This window comes from Excalfactoria chinensis, chromosome 1, assembly GCF_039878825.1.
Source record: "Excalfactoria chinensis isolate bCotChi1 chromosome 1, bCotChi1.hap2, whole genome shotgun sequence".
NCBI classification, from domain to species: Eukaryota; Metazoa; Chordata; class Aves; order Galliformes; family Phasianidae; genus Excalfactoria; species Excalfactoria chinensis.
In genome coordinates this window covers 82,978,367-83,000,514 of record NC_092825.1, presented here as the reverse complement: position 1 = coordinate 83,000,514, position 22,148 = coordinate 82,978,367, and the positions used below count along the sequence as shown (strand labels likewise).

Here is a 22,148-nt window from a genome sequence, read left to right as displayed (position 1 = left end):
GGCTGTTTAAGGAGGAGAGAGACATCTGTCATTCCTGTGCTTTGCCATTATTTTATTATTATGCTAAAATGAAAACCTTTGTGTTCTGTTAGCTGAATCATTAGGCTTTTGCAAATCACTAAACAGTTAATCTCAGTGTAAAGAGCTTTGCAACAGGTAAAGTGACCACAGGAAATACCTAATGAATTTTGGTTTGTGTGTGCTCTCATCATCAAATTCACTTGAGGATATCTCCAGCAGGAGCTTCCTCTCTAAGGGGCTAACAGAGCAAAGTCAAATTGAAATTTGTGTTAACAAGAGGGATGGCTTAGCATTTAGTTCAGAGCCTAGCAAATGGGATCATAAAAAGCTATTTTTTATTGACTTGCCAATCAGGAAGCTTTATTTTCATCTTTGGTCAGCAGGCATACAAGTTTCTTTAAGGTCCAGTCATGGCAGTAGTACAACAAAATCCTTCTGCATGGCACAAAACAGCACAAATGAGATGTTACTGCTGCAGACATCGCAGGGAAAAGAGATGAATGGGAAAATTGTTTGACTCTCCTTTTCACTTCTTGTTGATTGTGTCCTAGCATCTTACACAAAAAGCAGACAACGTGGCTTGTGTCTGTCGCCACTGTAATCCATTCTAAGGTTCACCATGTGCGTAATGCTTTCATAACAAAATTCAATCATAACTGCTACCAGTGTCAGGGGAACCAAATACAGCTGTGTGAGCAAATGGAAGAATTAGTCCCTTAATACATATTTAATAAGTCCATAGAACATCCCTGAACAACTAAGCATTGCAGTTTATCTACTGCTTTTTTCAACTTGAGGACAAGAAAGAGATTAAGATAACTGCCCAAACAACTCCTCAGAAAAGCTGCCACCCGTCCACCACTCCTATGGAAGAAGAATCAAGACAAATGACTGCAGAAAGTATTTAATCAGATTTGCTCATCTTCCAGTATTATTAGCTAATACATCATAATTATGTACCTCACGCATCTCAGAAACTAAGAGACTACATGGAGTTTTCAAATAAAACAGGGGTCTGTAATGACCACTGACAGTAATGCCACAAGTTTGATGAATAAATTCCTAGCTACCATCTTAGTTTCTGCAGAATCACATTGTCACAATCTCTTCTCTTGCTGAGACATAAAATGAGTAAAGGGAAAAATTATGTGCTCTTAGAGTTGGATCCCTTCCTGAACCCTTATCCCCCACTAAATTCCAGGTTAATATACTAGCTACTGATCTAAAATAATATTAAAAGAAATGCTAAACCAACAGCACGTATGACATATTTTGATCAAATATCTCAGTTTAGACAGAGTTTGAGAAGGCAAACGCAATGTCAGGACAGAACTGAGTTGTTAAGTTGGATATAAAAGTAAGTGGAAAACAAATCTGCACGTATTTTACAGTTTTACAGGTACTCCTTTCTAGGCTGCATTTCTGCATTAGGAATGAGTTTTTAAAGCAGAATAGATACCTTAGTACAGAGGTTTAATTTAACTCTGTTTTTGGAAACACCACCTTTTCTCAGAGCTGTGCAGACTGATGTAAAATCTATCAAAATTTGGAATGATTTTGAGAGCAAACAGCATTACCTCGATACCCAATTTTCAAGTGCCACCTAGTGGTTACTTTCAATTTTATCTCCATTTGATATGAGGAAATATTTACTTATTATTTTGCAAAAGTGTGTTATTTATATCACATGCTGTTGTCATATCAGACTTAGGAAGAACAAACAAGGCACAAGTGGGAGTTTACTATTTTGAGCTTTTTCAAGGCAATTTCATGGCTTGTCATTATGAGAAAGAAAATTCTGATGTGCTAATTTCATTAAACAGTTAAGGTCACAACCAAGCACTTCAGAAAATCCTGAATAAAGGTACCACACTATCATATTCCAAGCAGTCCTCACAGCAGAGACAGCCAAAAATCCACAGTGCTATATCTGTTTCTGTTGTATGCTGAACTCACGATCTTACACCGGCCTAAAGTTTAAGAACTTGGGTAAGTCTGGTGAGTTAGCATGCTAGCTTTACAATGGAACAGTCCAAATATCCTCTTATTCTGTAGGTATAGTTAATTAGTTAATTTCATTGATTGAATGTAGCTAAAAGGACATGCAAAATATTATTTGCATATTTCATACATTCATCAAAGCTACAGTATCTGGCACAGAGGCTACCTGTGTAACAATACAGTGCACATCAGCTCCTAAGCTCAATGTGTATTAACAGATGTGTTTGCTTGTATCTGTCTGAAAATCCCAGACAAAAACAGGGAAGTCATTGTCAGGCAGCCAACAAACTAACAAAGGTAACTGTCTGGGTTGTATTGCAGTTGGATTTTGGAATCTTAAATGGAGAATATTTGTCTGCTTCTTCAGTAGACTTACAGCTATATGGATGTATGCTTATGTCCATCTCTACAAAGTATTAGATCACAGAGTTCGAGATAAAGACAATTAAAAACACACTGTCATCAGACATCATATTCTATTATTCTTCTACTGAAAAGACTTGTTAAAGCTGCATTGCTGTGGTAGAACTGAATTCAATGGGGAAAAAAAATGAACAAAGAAAAGCAAAGCTCTTATTAATTCTTGAATTGAGATTTCAAAGCAATTTTAAACAGGTGGGAACATAGATAACTCTACCAACTAGAAAACAGTATTGGAGAGAGGGCAAGCAACAGACTGATGGTCAAAGCTGGAAGGGAGCTCACAACTCTGAGCCCAGTCCCTACTTCCCTTGAAGAGGAAGCTTCTGCATTTAGCAAACTTTTTGTTTGCTTGATATATGGATAATTACATTACATGAAGCATCTCCTCAGTAAGGCAAGTTTTAGATCCACCCCTGAGCCCCATGGATCTGCTGAGGTCAGATCACAGGGCATAATCAGAAGGAATTATATCTTACTGCAGGTCTAGCCAGCAAAAGCTCTGAGCTCCTCAGCACTTGAAAACCCCCTTTTAGCACCTAGCAAACAAAAGAAAAATAATTTTTAGTCCCATATTCCATACCTCACTACCTACATTGTTGCGCTTCAACCTTCAGTTAACTAATTAAATAAGAATGTGCATTTAATTTGAAAGGTATGAAAGTTTTGGCTTACAGAGTGACTATCCCTTTTGAGGATAAAACTATTTTGTGTATTCTTTCACATGGATGCTCACTCAGACCACACAACAAAATGATCCAAGCCAAGCTAGCAAAGGACTTCCCCCCAGATTGCCACGCAACACCAAGCACAAATCTGCTACTTTTTGTGCGTGAAACAGATGCACGCGAAAAATGAGCTACAATTCTGCATGCAGTCATTAAGTTACTTTGTTTGATGGAAAAGGTCTAAAATCAGAGTCAGGTAGCTTAAAAAATAAATAAATTAATGAAAAAGGTTGTTTTAGCGTCTCACATAACAATAACGAAACAGAAAAACATACAAACCCCTATACTTCAGAGAGTAGGAAATGCAAAATCCTGAAGAACAGATAGCAACTCCCACAGAGATGAGGAATTCATTCATGCTCCTACATTTAACTGGTGGTATTTTCATTGCATTCTCACAGCCACTTTCACTGAAACTTGGTGGATGCTGGACATGAACAACTTAACTTCAGATGGAAGAAAGCAAGCTAGCAAGAAAATCTGTTCTTTATCAAAAAAGAAATAATGAAAGTTATAGCATCTGGAGGTGTTTAGTCCTGCCCAAGGCAGGCTTAACTTCAGAATGGTTCAGGAGCTTCCAGCACCTCCCTGGCACCTGCTCCATCATCCTCATGACGAAAGATATTTTTTCTTACGCCCAACGAGTACTTCCCCCTGTTGCATTCTGTGACTTACTGCTTCTGGCTGTCCTTTCACTGTATATCTCTAAGAAATACTCAGTCCATCTTCTTCACAACAGCCTTTTACGTAGCTGGAGTCAATTAGAGCCACTGTGCTACTGTAGGAGTAAATGAATAACAAATAAGCAGGCTGCCCTGCTATGCCCTTGCCCTCATCACTTCATCACAGAATGCTACTATATTCATCAGGTAGAGTTTGCCCAAGGCAAATCCCTGCTAATTATTTCTAGTCATTTTCTTGTCTTTCATGTGCCTGGAAACAGCTCTGATGAAGACAAGTGCACCAATCATTCCAGGACTGAGGTGAGACCAGCCAGCTTGCTGTACCCCAGATGTTTCTGTGCACCTTAGATCACAATTAGACACCTCAGGGTCTGATTTCTACCTCATGCATAATCCACAGGAACAATGACACTGCTTTATTTGATCTGCAATAAGCTGAGATTACAACCACCTTACCACATTTGCCAGTAATTCTAAATGCAGAAGAGCTGGAAATATCAGCAGTTGGATAACACATAGCATGGTTTGTTTAGCTCAATCCTTCCTCCTCTAATTTTTCAGAAAGCTACCCAGTCCTACAGATACAAGTTTGCAAACCTCTCCCCCCAGTAAATAACTAAATAAATAAGGTTTAAGACAAAGTATGACATTGTCATTGCATTTGGAAATCTGAGACCAATTCAATCCAAGCTTTTTTTTCCCATAGTCATTATGAGTCTAATGAAACCCCTAAAAGCCTCAGCAAAAGGCAGTGATTGAGCATATTGGAAGTCAGTGGTTGAGCTTATTGGTCAAGTAGTGCATGTAATTAAACAATTAAAAAGTGCACCTGGCACCTGAAGAACAAATTCTAAAATCCAGATGTTTAACATCCTCAGAGATCTGCCATGGATACACCCGTTTTAAAGTCTGTGCTCTATGCTCAAATACCTTAATAAGAACAAGTCTTCCCTGATAATTCAGATCCCTGATGAAGTGATAAGCATTTGGAGATGACCCAGAATGATTTGTCAATCCAACACTTACTGGAAACAGTGAAGATGCCCAACAATCTTCATTCAACAAGCTTGAAGAGGACTTTTCTATTTTAATTTCCACAATAGCTTAGCTTAATTTGCTCTGTTTTGTCAGGTTGGAGGCTGGGAGAAAAGAGGTAGAAGGTCTTTTAGATAGTCTAGAACTACTGTGATGTATTAATTCAGCAGCAACCTCTGTGACTCAAGCAAGTTTCAGAAGCCTTAAGTGAAGGCACAACAGGTTTCTTTAGGAGAGACTAAAATCAGCCAGCATGTAAAATTCAAACACCAACTGAGACAGTTCTTTCTATTAACAGTCCAAATTTGCCCTGAAATTTCATCAGGAATCAGGAAAGTGGATTTCTCTTTTTTCTTTTCTAAGTGCAGAGATACATCACTACAGAACACAAGATCCTCCCTAACCTGGCTGTGGATTCTAGAGTTTCAAATGATGGGCTTTTAACAAAGCCCTCTCAGAAGGGGTAGATCTCATAAACACGTAAATGCCAAACATGCTCCATTTGTTAAGCAGTAACTTGAAGCCTTCACTGTTGAAACTCTAAGTGATCCTTACCTGTTGATACTTGTTCACAATGCAATACAGTTATCAAAGCTAAACACTTTTAACCATTTTATAACAAGAGATCTAGAAACTTTTCAATTAGAAGAGAGAGATATCTTAATACAGTAACCAACAAGTCACAATTCATTTCGCCTTCTGTCACTCAACAACATCCTTATGAGTATTTAATATTTTCTCAAGTCTGGGGAAAGTGATGAGTTTCTCAGAAGCCATTGCTGGCTGTCAGTAATTGCAGGCTACAAGACAACAATTCTACAGCTTATATTGGTTCCCTGTGTTCCAGCAGAAAACATATCCTAACACCCATGCTATGTTTGTTATCTATAACCTGAGCTCCTCCACTGGCTTAAAATGGAACACTGAGGTAAGGGAAAGAAGCAGGCATAAACATAGATGTGCCAACCTACCTGCTCAACTCCACTCTCTTCGTGTTAGTACATCAATGAAGAAGTTGAAATTCCTTTAATTCAGTGAACTCCAATAATACTTTTTTCCTCTATTAACTGTAAGAACCCTGAATTTCTGCTCTTTTGGCAACACACCGCAAAATCTTCACCATCTTACATGGTAAGCAGCTTAACTATTTACTCCCAATGGAAAAAAATTTAACTGATCACAGGAAGAGGAAGACGAGCCTCTATGCCTCAGCATCTTTTCTACTTTCATATTTTCACTGCAGCAGATTAAATGACTCATCTTAGTCCTAAAGACTAAAACCTAATTTGTGAAAGCTGGCCTTTGGTAACTTTGACACTGGAAGTCTTGGTATCAGCTTGCCTTATGTCAGGGTTAAATTATGACAAGTCAAATGTTTAGCTAAAGCTTAAGAAGAACAAATGAGTTCTCATCATTGTAAACATTCTCAGTACAACAGCAAAGGTAGCTCAGAGGAAAAATCATGCTAGTTCACATACCAATTAGCATTAATTCACACTTCCACTGCACAGGCTTACCTCCAAAGAAAAATAAAACTAAAACCAGGCATCTACAGAACAAACAGAATCCCTAAATAGGAAGGCAATCATGCTAAAATACTTCCTACAAGACAGATGCCTCATGATAAGCAACGGTAGCAAAGGCAAACCTCTACTAGTAACAACGCAACTAGATAGTAAACTGATCTGAATAAAATAAAAGGAATAAAACCCTGTGGGGAAACAATTTAACAGAGGCATTGGTAACTAATGCTGAAGTCTTAAAAAGAGAAGTAACACACATAAAACACACTGGTTCCCTCTCTTGCCAGGTCCTATGGCTTTTTCTTCACTATGAACAGCATGTGGAAAACAGCATACTTTTGAGTTTCTGTTGTTGGCTATTTCTTTTAAGTATAGCCTTATTATGCACCTTAAGAGTATCGGATAGAACTCTAACCTGAAACTGCTGCACTTGAAACCAGCACTGTCACAAGTAGAGGATCTCAGCCTGCATTATTTTACTGCATCTCCTTTGGGTAAGGGCTTCCAGAGAACTAGCAAAAAAAGCACCAGAGACCAATAAAAATGGAAATGAGAAATCATCTCAGTAAGACAGATCATTTAAACTTGGAATTTGCATTTTGCTTATTTTACAGCCTCCTTAAAACTCACATTTCTTAACCTACAGTTAAAGAAGTAGCTTCATGAAAAAAAAAGAAAGAAAACAAGCATGAGCAATCTAGCTCCAGCTGGATGGTGAAAACTGCTGCATGAGTTTGTCAGTTGGAAAAAAACAAAACAGTAAACTTCCAGCCAACACAAAAAAGCCACTTCACAAGCAACGCACACCTCAAAAACAAGATTGGATAGTTAAGATTACAGGTAGGCATTATGGTTTTTATCTTCATATCTTTACGACCACAGAGAAACAAAAGCAGGAACACTGTTGCTCCCAGTTCTTTTGATCACTGCTGGGGATCTGTGATGATTGTTCAACAGGTAAAATTGAATTTTTGTGAATGCTTACAAAGTTTTTAATGAGCTTTGTAAAATAGGTCCTTATGCTTATAAAGAGATTCCTAGATGGAAACAGAGATATGTACTCAGACATAATATATCTGTTGAAGGTTTACATCTAACTACTATGCTACAAGCCAAGTAGAAACTCTACTTGCACCTGCATTTAAAATAACAGAATTGTTCGTATAGGAGAAAACCTTAAAGATCATTGAGTCTAGCCACAACCTAACCATACTACCCTAACTAACAACGCTCCACTAAATCATGTCCTTGAGCACCACATCCAAATGGCTTTTAAACACATCTTGGGATGGTAACTCAACCGTCTCCCTGGGGAGCCTATTCCAGTGCTTAACAACCCTTTCTGTAAAGAAGTTCTTCCTGATATCCAACCTAAAGTTACCCTGGCGCAACTTGAGGCCATTTCCGCTTGTCCTGTCACCAGTGAGAAGAGACCAGCTCTTGCTGTAAGCACCTTTCAGGTATTGGATATTTAAGTCAAAATATAGCTTACTGAATAGAAACTATTAGTACAGAACTATTGATGTAAAGGGAAAAATCACTGATGAAGCCTCTTTGAGTTTCAAGACTGAATCCTCGCAAGCAGAGGAGAATTTGCTGGCTTTTTTTTATCATGTGACACAGTATTGACATCAACTTTTCTCCTCTTAAGACAATTTGATGAACAATTACTTATTAAATATTTGACAATGTCGAAATAATTGTAAACAATACAGCAAAGCTACATTTGTGGAATATTTCCCATTTGCTGTAATTTTGGTTTCATTGAATATGGTCAGTCCTTCCTCGTGCAGGTAACAGCAGATCCATCTGCTAGTGCTTAGGCAGACTCCAGGCAAAACTCCACAGGATGTCTCCTGAAATCCTAAGATGATGTTTCCTTTTTTACAGAAAACTGTAAACTTGAATTTACTCTAAGTTCGGTTTCAAAAAACATATTTAGTGAGCTGCGCAATGCCTGAAAAACAACTGTCTATTATTTGTTGCCTTTAGTATTTATTAACAAGAACAGTATCATTACACAAAATTACAGACATGCTGTATCTTCAAAAACCACCACACAGTTGCAACCACAAAAAAAGCCAACTCTGCAACAGTATCACTCTGGAGAAAAGATAAGGAATCAAAGAAAACTAAAAAACAAAAAGCATTCCCCTCCCATCCGCCATTTTGTTAAAGAAGCTCTGTAAAAATATACATAAGGTTACACTAAGCTTAGACAAAAAGGTAATTTTGTTCAGCATGTGTAAGAGTTGGGAATACAGACAGACCAGTAGTTAACTCCTAGTCAACGTTGTATTCAAGAGCCCTAACGATCACCCTTAGACTATTTCAGATTGTGCCCTCACTATTGCATGGAAAAGTAAGACTTACCAAACCAGTAGTGGCCTACAATTCCTATGCTAGGTTATAGAAATCAAGTTTTCTTCATGAAGAAAGACGATCCAAAAAGGGGGAAACAAACTGAGAGCTTAGAGGATGCCTGGATATCTCCCGTGAGCTGCATTATGACATAGGTGACATACGTTTGGAACACCTCTTCACCACAGAGTCCACTGTAAAGCCAAATGAAACACTAATGGGAAAGCCCAGGATAAATATTTAGATTTTTAATTTCATGCTTCACATAATCTACAATACAGCTGAGCATTTAGTATGCATTGTGAGCTCCCTGAACAGGTATTTAGTGAAGAAAAACCAACTTCTGCTGATAGATCTGTAACGTAGTTCTTCCTGCTTTGTGCAGTAAACACATACAACAACTTGGAGATCGTTTTAAAACATTCTCGCTGAATTAAGTAAACAAGATATAATTCGGCAAAAATTAGAATTTCCCTGTTGCATTGCGTGCATAGTGAAATTATGTCTAAACTGAAATAGCTGAGATCCACTTTGACACGTACAACTTCCAGGTTTCGTAATTCTGTGAAATTCATTTTACATAAACACATTTACAAGAGCCTGAAAAGAGCGGTGGTTTTTGTTTGTTTGTTTTTGTGGGTTTTTGTTGTTGTTGTTGTTTCCTGTAGAAAGACTCTTCTCAATTATGAATCACTTTAGATAATTCATGACATTAATATCTGGCAAAATGCATCTCGGCAGATCACTTATGCTGCAGCCTGCTAGAGCTCAGTGACAAGAAAGCTCCACAACAACGGTAAAAGCCAGTTACATCACCCAGCAAGTGTTTAGTACTTGACATTTTGCTTTCTCAAGATTACCTGAGTCACATAACTTCTGATAAGCAAGTACAGACATTCATATCAGCAGATAGGCTTTTAACATGTCTTCCTTGTTCAGACTATGGAATTTACATTACATGAACAAGAAGAAGCCTTTATTCACAAAGGAACTCACAAATTAGTAAATTAAAACCAACTCAGATGCTTCCAGTCTCTATTTCAGTTTAATAACCATTATTTTCAGTTAGCTGAGTCAGGTTCCTAAGCATCGGCAAGTCCATGGGATGTCAAGGGAATAAAATTGAATGATGGGACTTACATTCAAGACATATGTGCCAGCCAGCATGTCGCAAAAAAAAACAACACCCAGGTAGACTTCTGATAAAAGATACCACAAAGCTGAAGCATCATAAAACAAAGCATTCAGAGAGTTCACTACCTTCGTTTGGGTTTAACAGATTTGTGAGCTTAGAAGCAGTACTAAGTTGCCACAGTTTGAATAGCTGAGCTGTGTAGCTGATCACACAAAAAGCCAGGTCAGGCACTTTTTTTGGCTTATGAAAGCCAAATGAAGGAACTTTACATGGAGAAAAATCAATGAGATTTGTGAAGTTTATCTATTTTACCTTACCGCAGCAACAACAGTACTCCCAGAAAAAGCATCAGACCGTAGATTTGAATTTAAAATAGTTAACGTTTTTCTTTGCTGAAACACAGCCTAGAGAAGTAATATCAAGCAAGGTTCATGCCATCAAACCTCAACACCCACTAGGCGTCCACATCTCAAAGGCCTCCCTGACTACACACAGTATTTGGGTCAATTCAGTAACATCACCCAACTCACTTGTTAAACACAGTCTTAAAAGGCTCAGATACGCAGTCAGGTGCTAGCCAGATTCTGGTTATCTACCACATCCTAATCCAATAAAGCTGCTGTACAAAGCCAAAAGAAAACAAAGATGGTCCTGATCTCAATGCTCACACCAAACTCCTCAATTTCTGCATGAATAAGGCAGCACAATTCTGGCTTACCTAAGACCATGTTTAAGATATAATTATTATTCAAGTTACAGGAAAATGGGGAAGTATACACCTTTCTAAACAGCGAGAGAGAATTAGATGTCACAACTAACATCCAGTCTTCCATCTCCTTACCTACTTTGAAGCCACAGACTATAATTCGCTACAAACTGTCAACCCACACACCCTGAGCTCTGCAAACAATTACCATTAGTTTGCGATGAATAAAGTTTACCCACCTTTTGCTGTTCAGGGCTGCTGGAGGAAAGCAACCACTGCAAGAACCAACACCAGCTAGAAAGAAGAATCAAATGCCCCCTTCTGTCTAGAAGAGGCTGTTTCTAGTGAAGACGCGACAGTTTCACCACCACAAACACCCTGGAAGAGCTGCAGGTCAGCGTTGTCTGTCCCAACCCAGAGGCATGGACATAACAGCCCCCCAGGGACCCTGAAAGCCAACGCCTTGACAGACAACAGAAGTACCATGGAGATGGAACATGGAGATGGAACACGGAGACGTAACTGATGAAGAAAACAGAATGGCCGCACTCAACAGTCATCAGGCCACCATTTACATGTCTGATTTGCATGAAGTAATGAGCGGTTCTGCTAACACTTCAAGTACTTTCTCCTGCTGAAGGCATCAAGTTTGAGAAACAGCATCAAGCTAACAGAAACTATGTACGCCGGCACATATATCCTTAGAGCTCAGAACAGCTTTATGGTAGTGGCTCAACTTCTTTTTCTACCTCAGCAGGACCCACTCATGAAATGGACATCATTCCCTGCCACAAAGCTTTTTCAGAGTGACTTATACAGCATACGTATCTTTACCAAGGACTCGCTCAATATAGCCTTTAGTCTAAAACAGCCCTTGAATAGTAGCAGCTGCTTATGCGTCTCTGATGCAGAAAGCCAAACAAAACAATAACCAACCTCTGAATTAGAAAAGGCTCACATGAAGCTACAGGTCTGATAGCTATCCCAGCTAAAACTGTCACCTGCTTCGATCCTGCCTATGAGTTAGAATCACACAAATCAGAAAATGCAGTTCTTCCCCAACCTGCAGGGGGCTTATCCACACAAAAACATACTGAAAAAACGAAACTGAGGGCAATACAAGCCAGGGCTGTGCAAAGTGCTCTTCTCTATCAATTCCCAAGGAGTCCCAGCTCCCAACAGACTTTAATTCTCAGAGGCTGAAAAGAAACATGCCCACACACCCATCAGAAATAGGACAGGTTGTTACTATTTGTTCAATGCGACGTGAAGAGAGGGAGAAATAAACCCAGCCTCTATGCGGTGCTGGGTTTCAAAGAAGCTACCTTCTCCACATCCTTCCATTTTGAATGAACAGAGTAAGCAATCAATTGGCTGGTCGGATGATATCACAAGCCATTTCAAAAGGAAAATCATACCTTTTATAGGTAAATTCAGATTTTATTCAAAATAAATGAGCCACAGAACAAGATTTCAAATTAAAATGAAGCTTACTATAAAGCACAGTTATTCCGAGTGCTATCCATATGAACCGATTGTGCCTTCACAAGAATATCTATATAGCTTGTACAAGTTTGCCCCTATGGCTTTGAAAGGATACTTGAAAATAAAGTGGTGTTTCTTGTGTGTGCTCCCAGGCTTTTTCAGACCACCCTCAACTAAAGGAACCAACCTCTTTGCCTTGCCAGTCTTTTTCAAGCCTGTGTATGGGAGCTGCTCCCAGTGACATGGGATCGTTCAGGAGAGGAAAAAGGTGGCTGACAGTATACATGCCTGCCTGTAGATGGGGCAGAGTAGAGCTGCATAATCACTAGATGTACTGCTATTGCTGTGCAGCAACTTCTGAGACAGAACAGCAACAGCTGCCAGCTTACCCATGTGGGAATACATGAACCAGGAAACAAGTCCCTGCACAGAGGCAGTGAAGGTACTGAGACCAGGAAGATATCTGTGCACAAGAACTGAACCACAGCCCATCTAGCAAGGAGTTGCTGCAGAAGCAGAAAGCCTTGGCAGCAACCAAGCATGTGGGTGGGCATGACACACAGAGCCTATCAACAACTGCCCCTAATCAGATCAGGTTGGAGATGACCAACTCTTGCACTAACAGCTCCCAGCATCCCATGGACCTGGGGAGACCATTGTGAGGAGAGTAGGAGACAGAGAATACATCCGAGCAGGGGAAATAGATGATGGAACAGCAGTACATTTCATTCCTCTGACAGCAAGGATAATAATGAAATTCTTTATGCTGCCTTAACTGTTCCTGCCATTTGGGAATCTTTGTTAAGTGTTTCCTTCCTGGACCCCCAGGGTACAGATGGCAAATATAAGCAGAGCTCGCACTCATTTCCAGTGAACGAACCCAAGCACTCTGCTGTTTAAAGGCCATCACAGGTAACATTTCACAGATTGACACCTTGAGGTCTAATATAATTCCAACACATCTAATCTTATTTTTAATGTCCTACTCCCAGTCTAAAACAACACTATCACCTTTGTACTATACATAGCACCTGATATATATTTTCTATTCCATATACCATACCTTACAGCTCAGTACAAAGCTTCTGGGGCCCTATAAGCAGATAACTCTGCCATCCAGAATCAGGCAAATTTTCATTTCATTTAGCCAATTGTCTCATTCTCCAAGCATTCCCCAGAAGGCACCCATCATGAGCAGTTGCAGATCGTCAGTGCAATATATAGTCCAACACATTGAGCACTGAAAAAAAATAATGTACCTAGAGTCCAAAATGTTTAGTGCAAATGAAGATTAATCACCTGATAATACCAGAACATCCGAGTGTAATGATATTACTTGCTTCCCAGGGCACCATTTCTTAAAAGTGCATTAAATGAGTGAGTAAAGTAACCGTTCTTACATTTTCAGTTATGACTCACCTAAGTTTCATCATTCTTTAGAAACACTCCAAAAACTAGAAAAAGAAACCGAGTAAAACATTAAAGCAAAATCCTCAATAAGGAGGAGGGATGCCTCTGATCAGTGTCTCACAGCTGCAAAGAAGGCACTCGGAGCAAGGCAAGTGAGTATGATCATCCAAAAAGCAGGAGTTAAGCGGTCAGAGAAACCACAAAGAGAGGAAAAAAAGAGAGACGGGAGACAAAGAGATCTAGAATAGACAAGTTGAAATACAAGTGTCCATTAGTCTTAGTGAAGGTATCTTTGTGCTAAGTCTCACAACAGACAGCCTCTTCAGCCAACATGTGAAGGGGGCAGCAGCTCTTAGCAGCCAAGCACAATGCAGCTGTCTAGAAGGCACAGTATCACCTCTGAACACTGTAATTTACACGTGAGGTGTTTTACCCACTGTTGTTTCAGGCAATTAGTAACACCTTTGGAAGTAGGAAGAGGTGAGAAAACATCTTCCAATTGAGTATATTCTTAATTGTAATCCATCTCACATTTTAGCCCTTTTGCTATAAACAAATCACACAAGTTTAAGTGTCTATTTGCCGAAGCTGCAATTCAACTAAGAAACAAAAGCAGAAAAGAGAGGTTGTTGAAAGTGCTTTGCAACAGAAGGAAGAGATCCCGCAGCATTTAAATCTTAGGTGGGAACAAGGTACATGCCCTTCACTTGGGCTCTGCGGAATGTTGCCACTTGCACTAGGCTTTTGCCAAATGGAGTGGTATGTTTCTGCATAATTGAGGTCATTGCTCTTGTCTCAGAGGGATGTTTACCATTCTTAGTAACGGAGCAGCTGAAAATGAAAAGGTACAATAAAAAAAATGTGCTCGGAGGAAAGATGAGAGATGAGAAAAGGTCCTTTTGGTGTCATTGCTCTCATCTATAAAAATGCTTAATGTCTGCCCATACTATTAAAAAGGCAAGCAGAAAATAGCACTTTAAAAGAAAGAATGTCTTAGGACCATGGGAGATGCCGGGTAAAATGGGACCAAGTCAACAACTTTAGGAGGACAGATACAAGTCATTATGAATTGTTTAATTTAGGGACTACTTCTGAAGCCTCGGGAACTTGCATGTGCAAGCTTTTATAAAAACTCAATCAGTTAGGTTTTACTTACAGTCAGGAATTATTTAAATCAACTAATTTGAGAGCTGAATCTTGAAAACAGTCGTTAGATACTATGAAATCTATGAAAGGAGGGGGTGTTAATAGCAACATCCCTCTGAAGAATGTTTTTCATACATTCTTCTGTATGGAAAGGAATTTTATCACAGACAGCTGATAACCCCTCCTTCCCCACTGGCATTCTTATGCCAGGTATCAGCATCCTCCATGTCTCTATCAACTAATCACACTGCTGCTTTCTCTAACAATATTGCAACACAAGCCTTCTCCTATGTAACAGGCACATCCCAGATAGTTCTCCTGCCATTTGTAAAATCTGAGATAACAAGCAATAAATCAGTCATTTTTAATACCCACAGAACAGCACTGAGTGAATCAATTGCCTTGCTATATTATTTTTTTAAACATACCTGCTACTGAGTAATTAATAAAGAGAAAGAGTAGCTAAGACAAGCAAGAGGGATTATGTTCTGCTGGTGCCTGCCATCTCTTACCTCACTGCAAAATGCTTCCCATTTGCATGGCAGAATCATATTCAAACTTCACAATAGGTAAAGAATTACAGAGATGCAATGCAAAAATGGCCATCTTGGACCCAAATACCAGGTGACCGATTTTTGCCCACCATATTCTTGTTAGTTATCTGAAAGGAAAATGTAATTTACTCAGTTACCTGTGAGCACAGAACATATGCACAGGCACAGTTTCTATGAGGTAATGTATTTACAAAAAGGGAGACAGAAAGGAATCAGCCTGCCTACCAATCCTGCCACTGTTATTTCAACTGAAATCAGTCAGCAAATTTCAGAGCGCTGAAGCAATTTAGAACACACAACAACAACAATGAAATCCTTAATGAAACATCTTTAACTAAAGTAAAAAGTTCTTTTCCTATTTGCTTTATTAAAACAAAACACATGCATCACAATGTTTATTTGCACTGGGCATTTATTTCTATAGCTTTACAGCTAATTATTTTAGTTTGCCGTTATTAATTTATACACACAGGTAAAGTCTGCCCTCTAGCGCCTAAAATATGCAAACTATGTGATTTTAAAGTAATATCTTTTTTTTTTTCTTCTTTGAATTAAAAGATTTGTATCTGGATGTTTGATGGTAAAGTGGGACGGACAAAAAAAGTATGAAAGGTTTAACTCCCATCATTGAGCTAAGTCATTACAGGGAGTCCAATAAATGTGATCTCATCTGATTAAACCAGTCTGCCTTGGATTTCTTGGGCACTGTGAAAGTCCTGCAGTGTGTTAGAGGAAGGTAAACAAAACACCTCAGGAAGGAAGACCTTGAGCTATACTGACCACTGATGGAAGACACACTTGGGATAAGACACAGACCACAGACGAGTGAAAAATTAAAAGCCAAATCAAAACATAAGTAGGAAACTGTTCCTTTCTATGATATAAAGGGAAAAAATGCAAATTCAAACACCAAAAAATGGAAATCAGAGGAAGTGCATTCTCAAATAATCTATATGTTTCATTTTAGGTTGATTCAAGAGGAGAAAAGGAAATACTCTTGATTGATTAGAACTATGTATTGCAGAAGCAAACATTTATCATCTCCATGTTATAGGTTAAGGCTAAGAACATTAAACCTCTATTGGATGCTTGATAAGCTTGCCCTGAGAGCAAAAGCAGGAACATCACTACCCTCCCTTTCTGAACAGACAGCTTCATAGCTAGTTGTATAGCACTTGGGGAAGTGGTCTCTCAGACCTCCACATCATGGCCCCTATGAAACACTCAGACACACAGCCATGGAAAGTTAAGGTTGTGTAATTGCTCCTTTAGCATGTTGCAAACTCTGATTCTGGTGGTTTCTGCTTTCCTTCACTTTATAAGTCAAATGGATGGGAGCTGAAATCCACAAAGTTGAAAATAACATTCACCTCTAACTTTGTTAAGGAGGTACACAGCAGTAAATGACCATTATTCCTGGCTATTTTTCTTCTGTTGTTTAGTTTATTTTTAAATAGTTGGGATAGGCCCTCCACTTGAATGAGAGGGTTCGGTTGCATGCTCCAGCACTCCGAGTTTAGGATGAAGCTGGAACAGCACTTTACAGACCATGTTCTTCATTGCATCCTGACCTATACATAACAAAATTACCAAGGCAGCTGGAACTGCCCTCCTCATCTGCTGGGGAAGAAGGACCGGTGCACATCAAAGGATGACAAGGAAACTCTTGGATTTTCCTGCTTAAGCATTGGGCACAAAGCAAGCTTCCTGGCCTGAGTCTGGCAGAAGCACAAAGGTATTCGCAGAAAACCTTCCTAGTGTTGACTAGGAAGGGCTCAGATTTCACTTCTATAATTTCAGCAGCAGAGCATTTGTGTGGGGGGTGGGAGTTTCAAGCCTCCTCTTATTTATTATTCATTATATAAATATGTACGTAAAATTATTATATGTTATTTATGTTACGTATATCTACTCACACAGAACCTGAACAAAAAAAGAGACTCTATAAAAGATGGAAATAAAAGTTGCTAAATTTGTTACACTTCTACAGAGCGTTTCTTTTCCTACCTAAATTGTTCAGTCTTCTTACTTGCACCAGCAACCTGTGTGCTATAAAAAACAGTACACTGATATCTCATTTATTCTGCCAATGGTACTAAGTGGGGATATTTCAATGTTGCCACAGTCAAACATTCATACTACTTTATTACTTTGAACAATACTCATTTCAAATTCTCATCTGGATTTCTTTAAGTACGTGTACTTGTACGGGGCTGTCCCACATTAAAACTCTGTGCTGCTGGTTTGCTATTCAGTATACAAATGGATAAAGTAGAAATGCATGAAATTGCATTAGGAGTAAATGTGTTTTCTCTAAATACACACTCCTAAAAGTAGCTACAAAAAACGAACATTTTCTGGCTCGACAGATAAAGGGAGCACTGATGGGAGGTTAACAACGGGAGTTTTATCAGCTCCATTATTATAGTGGAGCTGACAGAAATGTAAGCGAACAGACAGTAACTCCAGCTCTGTATCACCAAACCTACCCACCAGGTTCTGTCTACAAGTCCAGTTTCCACGCATGTGACCCATTTCCCTTTATCCCACCCCAGAATAAAAGAACCGCAGAGACAGAATCAGGCCCCAGACTCACTTTTAATCCCAAGAATCACCCAATTAACTTTGACATCCCAAGCTGAGTTTACCAGAGGACAAACAAAGAAAATTCCTATCATTCCTTGAGCTTCTGCACTCAGTCTATTAGTTGGAGAAATCCTACAAGTAACCTACAGCCCAACAAGCCTTTTTAGTATGATAAAGTCAAAGTTAATGCAATTCCTTAGGTGTTCATTTCATCTTTCTGGCATTCTTCATAACTAAGTCTACAAGCCAAAAACTCTCAAGACTAATTTCTAGTTTTGTAGAGGTGCTTTGCTAGAATGACAGGCGTGCAGAACTGCTGCAAAATTCCTATGTCTGTAATAACTACTGAGACATTTGCTATGCCAAAATAACTACGCATGCAAAGAACTAGTGCTTGGGAAGACAATTCATCTTTAGAGGCTCATCTGTGCCACGTTCAGCTCAACAGGATCCTTATCCCTATTCAGTTCTCTTTTAACACCTCGAATAAATTGGGAAAGAGTGAATATGTCCTCATAACAGAAAGAAAGAAAGAATGAGAGAAAATTAATGATAAAATCTTTACCCATTGTTTTGCTCTGAAGTCAACTGACAGAATTCAGTATTAAAAAATTAGAGGTCTCTTACGAAAGACTGAAGAGCAGTACAGTGAGCACAAGTGACTATTATTTTTTCTTAATTCTACAGAATACTACTCAATGCTGAATGACAACCAATGACAAAAAAGAAAGTATCAAAAAAGAAAAGGAAGAATAGAATTACACTCATTCAACAAAACGTAATGTGGCAAAACACTCTGATACTGAAAAACAGATTTCCTATATTGAAACTGTCAGTTTCAAAACTCAGCTAGACTGACTGCTTCTAATTTCAACCCTTATGATCAACCAAATTGTAAAAGATAGTCTAAATGATAGGCCCAGATAGTAAATATGTATACACACACACCTGCAATTTAGCTTTAAGAAAATGCTTTGCCTTGACATGCTGTTCCAGTATCAATCAAGAGCTTTCAAGTCTCCTATTTCCATGTGTGTAAAAGTAAATATAATCTTAGAAACTTTGCCTTAAAAGTTACCCTTCAGTTTTATTGGATAGCCACCTCACAGCAGCCATAAAAAAACAACAACAACAAGAAAAAACACATAAAAAACTTAAATGCTAAGCACTCTGAGAATCTGGAAAAGCAAAGAAACATGCACCAAACAGAAACTGGAGGAATAACATTCTTCTAAGCTTGTTTAGACCGGACTTGTTTTCCCTGTGTTATACATCTACTCATATTGTTGTGTATGTTTAAAAGACAGTATGCATACCCTACATTAATCTTTCTTTTAAAATCAGTAGCTATGCACAGATAGCAGCAGGAGAAGACTATGTACAGAAAAGTTATAATCAAGGTAAACGGCAGGAAAAGAAAATTATCCTTTTCCAAACATGTGACAGTATAGGAACTCTGACAGGGTCAATGGTCTTTACTGAATAATAGCACCTGAACTTGATTTCTGATCCAAACTAACCTCAAGGAAAGCAGGGAATCTCAGCAAGACCATCTTTTTCGCAATCTCCCTTCAGTCCGATTTAGTCTCAAAATGAGAGGCACTGCATTTTAATTAAGGAAATAAAGATATTCCAAGTATGACCACAATCCACAAATATCTGTTTTAAAAGACAACAGATTTATAACAAGGCCTTTTTTTCCCAAGCTTAAAAAAAATACTAGCTATTTTTCCTGTTTTATCTCAACAGTACTGAATTAAAACTACTCCATGGCACTAAGTTTCATGCAAAGACTACATAAACTTGCAACAAATGTACTGATTCCCCGTGCTCTATGATTGCTGATTGTTTTCATCCAAGCGCACCTTCACCTACATTTTCAACCATTTCCTTTCTCTTTAGGCCAATACAGACAATATAACAATAGCTCGGTTTTCAAGGCAGCCCCCACATAAATTTGAGTACAACAAAAAGCAGGTGTGCAGGGATTGAAGCATAATCTCACTGTAAATCAAGAGAAGCTTTGCTTGCAAGAAGCCAGGTACTCCAAATGCCTACTATCACAGAAAACAACAATATGAGTACTTTTATCCCTGCTCCTAAAAGGCATTTACAGATACCACAGAGCTGTTTCTTAAACTACGCTATTAACCAAATCGAAGGCTGACAGAACTGAAGCAACCTAAGCAGGCTGAAGACGATGTTCATAATCTCCAGTTCACACCACACACAGATCAACTGAACTGCTGTCATCCATCAGTCCTGCATCTCTTCCTTACCATGTCTTCAAACACTGTGAGCATCCCCAGGAAACTTATCAGTATAAATGCAATTGACCTGGGAGACTGATGCAGCGGCTGGATGACACTAAGTATTGTACTTCTAATAAGCGCAATAAATACTACTTTTTGAACTATGAAGCAGTGTCTTGACTGCAGTATTGCCTGTTCTGTAAAGATTCCAACACTATGACATAAAGTTAAGATACTGTGAATGGATTCCATGGCCTAAACCAAGCCTTGAGTTCTATCTGCTATTCAGGATGGATTCTGTGGCCCAAATGAGGCCTTGACTGCCACCTGAGCAGCTCCCACAGCCTGGAAGACATGACAAGGACCTCAGAAGACACCTATCCTCTTAGGGCAGTAGTCGAGGCCAGACAATTTACCCAACTGGCCAGTCCATGGCATGGGAGCAGGAAAATAAGCTCTATACTCCACAGCTAAGTTTCTAGCTCACCTTCCAGTTCTGTACTAGCCAACATGTAAGCATTTACATCTGTTCTCAGTTTCAAGTATACAGGTAATCTATCTCTGAGGTCAACAAAGGGGATGACCAGCGGAAAAGTTGTGCCTAAATGTAAATGTTCTCAAGATGAAGCCTGAAGAGCCATGGCCTCTGAACCTTCACTTGTTGCTCTGCTCCTGTTGACCCTGTGAAATGCTGGTGAGATGAACTGTGCAGAAACGCTAGCCATAAGAGCTGAGATTCATTTGCAGAATCCGACTTTCAGTAGAAGATACGATATATGCAATAAAACGGATAAATACAACAGGATGAAGAACAGATTCATTTAGTCCTGCAAAATAAATAAATAAATAAATAAAATATTGGGAAGCCAGTTCTTTCTTCTACCACAGTCTCTCATTTGAAGGCAGAAAAGCAGGAAAAACTGGCTATAAAAATTCTGATTTCACAGAGGCTACCAAGAAGGGGAGTCATAAGGAAGCACAAAACATTTGATACATTTGCACTGTGGCACATACTCAACACAGAGCCAAAACAGAGTGTGCTTGTGTGAACAAGCTCCTGAAGAGTTCCAAAATGCATTACAAGAAACTGCCTTTGCTCTATGCACTACTCCTCAGCCAAGAAGAAGCGATAATTGATTGTACATCTGGGCATCCTCTTAAAGCAGGAATTGACTAATCTTTCTTCAGAGATACTTACATCAAACTTTCACTTAAGTAGATAGTCCTGCGTGCTGATGCCAGGCTTTGCTATATGATTATTTATGTTATTTTGAAGAATGGTATTTCTGTCCTAAGATGGCACGGTAGTATTTGAATCCTTTTCCCAGCAGCACATTTTGAAGGTACAGTGTGTTCCCAGGACACCACATGTCAATGCACTTGTATCGCCTCATAATTAGCTGTAATTACTATATGATGGTTTCCAGACTTAAGCGTAGTAAACCATTAACCTGTGTTTGCACACTGTATTTGCTGAACAGCATGGTATACTCCTTTATTCCCCAAAGCCATGTCATCGTTCAGCTATAGACCTTATCAGAGTGGTGAACTGGAACCGTTTTTGCAGAGGTGGAGGAGGGGGCTGGAGGGGAAGGTCACAGATATCTAGCTATTACTTAAACATTTTTACCAAAAATGTCAGTTTTAAGACTGTCAAGGAAGAAAACAAACAAGGAGACAGCCAGTTTTTGTGCTTTCTAAACAAAACACTCAAGCCTGCAGTCCCAGTCCTTAGGCATATACAAGAGAAAGGGGAATCAAGACTTTCAGTTGCATTTCCTCACTATGACGTCTGTGAGGAAAAACAAAACAAAAGGCACTCTGAGTCTCCAACATAGTATAACTGTAAGTGTAGTTGTTTCTCCTGTAACACAGACTACATTGTTAACTCTTTTACTGACAGATCTGTAAGGCCTGAAGAATAAGATTCAGCAGTTGTGAAAAAAAATACAATAACAACATAAAGAATACTGTATTCAGTACTTATTAACCGTTCTAGAAATAAGCCCAGTCGACAGAATGCCACGGGCAACCGCAGAATTCTCATACACCAAAAAAAGTTATTCATCTTGAATCCACTTTTAAATGAGTAACACTTATCA

The 22,148-nt window shown here is 39.0% G+C and overlaps 1 protein-coding gene across 12 annotated transcripts in view; it reads right to left on the bottom strand.

The window, feature by feature from the left end:
• The window catches only part of BBX (BBX high mobility group box domain containing), a 122,506-nt gene that overhangs the window by 55,688 nt on the left and 44,670 nt on the right, over positions 1-22,148 (bottom strand). The window contains exon 1 of one of the 12 annotated variants that reach the window (XM_072360170.1): positions 4,880-4,940. The exons of the other annotated variants lie outside the window; for them this stretch is intronic. The gene's annotated coding sequence lies outside the window, so the exon portion shown is untranslated. Of the gene's footprint in view, positions 1-4,879; positions 4,941-22,148 lie in introns of those variants that run through there. 12 annotated transcript variants of the gene reach the window in all.